This window comes from Fukomys damarensis, unplaced genomic scaffold (genome assembly GCF_012274545.1).
Source record: "Fukomys damarensis isolate Sample0158 unplaced genomic scaffold, DMR_v1.0_HiC HiC_scaffold_22, whole genome shotgun sequence".
In the NCBI taxonomy this organism is placed as follows: Eukaryota; Metazoa; Chordata; class Mammalia; order Rodentia; family Bathyergidae; genus Fukomys; species Fukomys damarensis.
Genome location: NW_022900934.1, coordinates 10,967,704 through 10,973,901, shown reverse-complemented (window position 1 = coordinate 10,973,901; position 6,198 = coordinate 10,967,704). Strand labels below are relative to the sequence as shown.

At 56.3% G+C, this 6,198-nt stretch overlaps 1 long non-coding RNA gene across 1 annotated transcript; it reads right to left on the bottom strand.

Moving 5' to 3' along the window:
* Positions 1-435: 435 nt before the first annotated feature.
* On the bottom strand, positions 436-5,993 carry LOC109117858. Its single transcript, XR_002025164.2, has 3 exons — positions 5,000-5,993; positions 3,958-4,694; positions 436-3,528 (listed from the first exon to the last, which is right to left on the bottom strand). It is a non-coding gene; the product is annotated as an uncharacterized LOC109117858 (long non-coding RNA).
* Positions 5,994-6,198: the final 205 nt, after the last annotated feature.

Below are 6,198 nucleotides of genomic sequence, written 5' to 3'. Positions count from 1 at the left end.
CGGCTCTCCTGCCAGGCTTGGCCAGAGCTCTCTGTCCCAGAGATCTCCCTGCCTGGGACCGGTTATCTCTGAGTAACAGAGCACACAGCCGCCCCATGGGATAAGGGTGCCCAGGGGACACCAGGGAGCCCCGGGATTCCCAGCCCAGCGTGGGTGGGGTACATGGCCCATGCAGTTCCAAATGCTTCAAATTTGCCATCATTTTAAAAATCAAGAGACTTCAGAAGAAAACAAAAGCAGCAACAACAAAATTGTCCCCAAATCCATAAAATAAGATGAGGATAAATGAACAGGTAGATTTCACATCCCTTTTATTTTAATTTAATTTATTTAGTTGGTATTGTACTTGGAGTTGAACCCAGGGCCTTCGCACTGAGCTATAGGCCCAGACTTTAAAAAAATTTTTTCTTTAATTTTGAGACAAGATCTTACTAAATTGCTAGGTCGTCTAGGTTGGGCTCAAACCTGAAATCTTCCTTTCTTACCCTCTCAGAATGGATTTCACATCCTTAAAATGACAATTCTGCCAACAGAGATCAACTTAATTCAATTTCAAGTAGTGACTCACAGGATTTTTTTTTTTAATTGGACAAAATAATCTTCAAGGTCACAAAGAAAAGTCTGCAATAGGACACCAGTAGGAAGAATTAGGACAAAGGTGGCCTTGCAACCCCCTGGGAAAACAGAATATTTAATCCAAGATGCAAGCCCAGCACACCATTAGCAAAGAGTAAAAACAGACTCCTGTCTTTTAGCACATAGGTATCACCAGCGATCCCACACAAAGTATCTGCAATTCTGGGCTGTCCCCAAAGCCTGGCCACACTGGGCCCTCCTTTTCCGCAGGGCAGCAGGGCGTTTCTGCGGGTCTCCGGTGCCACAGTCCCCACCACCCCTACGGCCTCTGGCCTGTGAGCCCCTGCGTCTGTCTGGCCACCACTCTCTCGGGTATCTGACGCCGAAGCTCTACAAAGACTCGGGACATCAGAGGCTAAGTTTCTGCTGTCACCTTGGCAAGGACAAAAGCACCCCCTCTCTCGAATTTAAGGCTTTTAGTGCCCAGGCTTCCAAAAGGAAAGGAAAAGAAGGGAGGAAGGGAGGAGGTGTGCAGAACAGAGGCCTGGATTTCACCTTTGATCTCTCTCTGTCAAAAAGGTAGGAGAGTTAATAAACAGCGGGGCCTGCTTCGATTTCCACTGACGCTCTGATAAGACCGCTGCATCTGCCTGGCCGGCTTCCCCTCCAGGCCAGGCCCCCCTTGGCCTTTGCCACCTGGGACCCTAAGGCCTTCCTTGTGCCTCGCCACCGGTGCCCATCGCTGGCCTCCTCCTCACCTTTCCCACAGTAAGTGCCCACGGCAGGAGGAAGCTGAACACTCCACAGCTCCCTGGGTTTGGAGGTGGGAGGAGCAATTTGGAACGGGCCTCTGAGCACATTAGGAACCCAGCCGCCAGGTCCCCAAAAGAAGCCTCCAAACTGGGGACTTCCAGGAAAATGGAATCCTCTGGGCTTTGTTCAGGCAGCAGCCGGGCAGCAGGAGGGAGAAGCCCTAGGAGGAGCCGAACTATGTCCCCACCGGCAGCAGGGGCAGAGGTGGCACTGGCTCTGGCTGTGTGACTCTGGGGAGGAGACGGCCCTGTCCAGCCTTGGTTTCCTCATCTGCTCTTACACCTGCCTCACGGGGTTGTTAAGGGTTAAATGAGCTGTGCCTGATACACAGTGGGTGCTCAAGATGGACACTAGCCTTGGACAACTGGCCAGGAATGAGGGGACACCAAGGATGGCCAGGCAATGAGTGCAGAAAGGCGGGGAATGGACCCAGGTGACATCTCTCCTCGGGCCACACAGTCTACAAGGGCCTCACTGGCCACCGATCTGCTCAAGGCCAACGCAGAGAGGCCGAGAGAAGAGTCCTGGGCCAATGGTTTTCCCCCAGTTCTGTCCTTCCTGACTGTGTGAACCCTGTGTCCTGGCCTCAAGGCTGTAACAGCACTGAACACAGAGGCTTTTGGTCAGCGCTCAGTAAATGAGCAAAATTCATGAGCCACAGCTCCTTCATGACAAGGTGCAGGCTGCAGAGGCCAGTAGAGGAGAGCCAGACAGCTCCAGGACCCCTCACTTCCACGGTCTGACCCTGTCCCTTTGGAGTCAGGGGCTTGCTTTGCTTTGGGACCTCTGAGCCCCCAGGGCCAGGCCATAATGAGCACAAAAGCTCTGCAGAGTCCCTCCTCTGTGAGCAAAGGCAGAGAGAGGCCAGGAACTGGTCCAGAGCCACACAGCCTCCCTTCATCCTGTGGAAGTGTGCTGGTCCCCTCTTGATCACACCCTGCCTGTGCATCTTCCACCTGGCACAGCGGGCACAGGGTTGCCCTCCCTGTCACCCTTGCTCCGACCCTGGCAGGGTTAAGTGAGCCCTCGCCTCTCTCCCTGGTCAGTGACGAACACAGACCCACAGCCCATGGGCCTCACCTGACCTGTGTGTGTGTGTGTGTGTGTGTGTGTGTGTGGTGTATTTAAGTGCCTCTCTTAATTTTGCTTTATTTGCCACCATTTAAAAGTTGATGACATATGAAAACCAGAATGTTGGGACCCTCAGCTCTCCTGATACCTTGCTGGCCTCCTCCATCAGCCGCAGCCCGGTGCTCCCAGGAAGGCTGGAAGCTCGCTCTGCTCCTGAGATGGGGAGAATTATTACCCCCAAATGTGTCAGTGCCCTAACCTCTGGGACCTGTGGCAAAGGCACCTTCCAGATGTGACTACATGAAGGACCTTGGTACAGGAAGCTGCACCGGGTTATCTGGTGGGCCCAGTGTCTTCCAAGGAATTTATAAGACGAAGGCTGAGGGGTCAGAGCTAGAGAAGGAGCTGGGAGAACAGAGCAGGGCTCAGGAGAGGCTCCCCAGGGAGGAGCCTGGTGAAAGGGAAGGCAGAGGCTTCACCGGGGCATCCAGGGACCCTGGCGAGAGGAGACGAGTTCTTGCAGAACTGATGTGGCTCCGTGAGGCCCACACTGGGAGGAGGGGAGAGTTGGGCATCCCGGGCTCGGCCACTGGCTGCCTCTGTGACGTTGGGGGACCTACAGTTCTGATCCAGCCTCAGGGCCTCATCTGTCAGACGAAAGAAATGATAGCGCCTTCTCTGAGGGTCCCGAGGACTCAGTGTGTCAGCGCAGGTGCAGGACAGGGCTGGCCTCAGGAGGGGTGCGAGTGTGAGCTGTGTCACTGCTGCGACCGTGGGGAACCAGCCCGAAGTCCCAGGGTCCTCCCCACTCCCCTTGTGAGCAGCCATCAAGCCGGGATTGCCAGGGTCCAGGGAGGAGCCCCTACCTGCCGGGAATTCCTCTGCCACCCTCAGGCGGGAGCTCTAGTGCTGCGACCCCGCTCCCAGGCTCCCCCGGGGACCCTGCCCAGCCCTGGATCTTCCGGGCTCTCACTGTGTCCTCCCCGGCACACGTGAGCTGCTTCCTCATCCGCAATCACATTCCTGTTCCAGTCTTTCCCGAGCTGCTGAGAGGTTTGGAGCACTTGCCTGGGGACCAGAGGTTTTCATTTCATTCATCCGTTCATTCACTCAGCGTGGATCATTGAGTCCCTCTTTTGCCCCATGGCCCAGGAATCCTGCTGTAAACAATGGGCAAAGCTCTCCCTGGCGGAGCTCACATTTCGGGGGTGGGGAGGGGAGGAGCAGATAATAAATAAACCTGCGAAGTGTACAGACTGTCCCTTCCATACGTAAAGTCTCATGTACACAACCACAGCACAAAATATTTATGCCCATTTTCCAGGTGAGAAACCCAAAGCCCAGAGAGGAAAAGTGACTTTCCCAAAGTCACGCAGCTAGGAAATGTCCAAGTTGGGATTTGACTCCGCCTCGGTCGGGCTGCAGAGCCAGTGCTCTTGCCCTCCCTGGGAGACTGCTAAGACGCCGGCCCAGCTCATGGGCAGCCCTCTGCCTCACCAGCTGCTAATTCCGGAAGCTGTGTGGTGCTCACGGCTGGGGTGCTGGTACTTGAGAGCCTGGCGCGTTCCCACGAATGAACCTCAGGCAGGGTGAGCTCAGCCCTCCCCTCCAGCAGCCTCAGACAGGGAAGGCCAAGTGCACGGTCACTCTGGCCAGAGCCGACGGGAACAGGACGTCCCGGCACTCCACCCTGGCTGGCCCAGTGAACTATTTTTGGGCGCGATTATTGATGACATGGGTACCAGGCTGGGCTCCGAATTTAAGAGGAAGGCCGGAGTTGGCACAGGATGGCCCTGCTCCTGCTTCCTGAATGACCCATCTGAGTCCGGTCTACACCCAGGCCGAGGTGACAACCTGAGCTGCGCGCTCCAGGAGGGACCTGGGTCCTCGTAGAGCACGGTTACCCCAGATTCTGGAGCCGGGTTCATCTGTAGGCAGGTGAAACACAATGAGGAGTGGGTTTCAAGGCCAGGCGTGCGTTTCAACCGCAGCAGCATTCCCTCTGCCAAGCCAGGCAGCCCTTCGAGACTCAGTTTCCCTGCCTGTAAAACAGAGTTGACAACAGTCCTGGCTCGAGCCAGGCGTGAGAGTGCGCACCTGCACACCCTGATCCTCAGGAGCCTCAGGCAGGAGGGTGGACGGTTTGAGGCCAGCCCAGGCTACTTAGAAGACCCCGTCGGACTATGAAAAGGGCAGGGGATGTAGCTCGGGCTCCCTGGGTTCCATCTCCAGTACTGCAAAATAAAATAACAGTAACAGTCCTTACTCACATGGAGGGGATGAAGCCTCAGAGAACACGCGCGGCCCAAAGCTTGGCCCTCCGCAAGTGCACAGTAATTAACCTGACTTTGTGGGTGACCATAACAGCTGACATATACTGGGAGTTTGGAGGTGCCAGGCCCTGGGTGGGTTACGCTGTGCTTTTCTCTCTTCATGCCCCAGCAGTTCCAGGGGCCAGGTGAGGGGCCCTTTTAGAGGTATCATCATTGTCCTTCTGTACAGATAGGAAAACTGAGGTTCAGAGAGACAAATGGCTCACCCAAGGTCACACAGCAGGTCCGTGGCAGAAAAGCCCAAAGGGGAAGCGTAGCCACTGGTCCTGGGGCTGGACCAGAGAGTCGCACCCTGTGTCCCCTCCTGAGAGAAGTAGGTACTGGCCCAGTAAATACTCAAGCCCATGCCATTGGTGGTCACCTCAGTCGCCCTCCTATCCTACGAGTGACCTCGGGGCCAGCCCTGATGCTGGGAATCTGGAGACAAACAAAGCTTGCGGAATATTCCCTTGATCCTCTTCCCGCCTTCTGTTTTCCTGGTTCATTGGCAAAAAAGAAAAAAAAATCTCCAAGAAACTAGCTGGTTTGGCCCAGGCTGTGGGCTGGCTCAGAGGGTGCTTTGGGGTACACGAAGGGGCTTGTCCACTTGGGCAGCTGAAGACCGGAAGTCGTCGCCTTTCCTTGCCAAAGTGACCTTCGAGGCCTGTACCTGCTGACAACTCACCCGCTGCCCTGAGGGTCCCCCTTGGCCTCCTCGGGCTGGCAGAAGCAGCCTTCTGTGATCCGCCCATCCCAAGTCCGTCACCGGACCCTGCCGCGACTGTCCTGGCCGGTGCGTGGCTCAGTGGTGGGATGTGAGCTTAGCCCTCGTGAGGTCCTGGGTTCCACCCCTAGCATCGCAAAAGAAGAGGAGGAGGAGGAGGAGGCGAGGGGAGAGACAGTGCATCTTCCCACCTCCCCAGGCCTCGCCCTGCTGTCCCATCGCTGCGGTGCCTCCCCTCCCTTCTTTGCCTACGTTCACTGCGGTCAGAGGCCTCCTGAGGCACGGCCCTCGGTTGCTGTGACTGGAGTGACGTAGTTTCCACATCCACCTTGTGCCCGACTGCAGAGCCACCTGCCGAGCTGGCGCCTCCACCGCGTCCCCCGGGCCACACGCCTCAGAGCAGAGCCTGAAACCCGCAGGTCCCACCCTGACAGGAAGTGGCACGGTGCCCCCCAGTTTGCTCAGGGCACATTGTGGGTGGCTCTTTTCAGTCGCTGCACACCCCTCCCATCATGAGTCCAGTTGTCTGTACAGCCACCCGTGGGTCCCCCATCCGTGGATTCAGCCGACCTTTGGTCAGAAGTGTTTTTAAATATTTGTGTTCGCACTGAACTTGCGCCGGTTTTTCCTCTGGTGGCCATTCTCTCTCTGAGTGACCGTGACAGCTATTCACTCAGTCACTGTGCATGCTGGGGTAGGTGT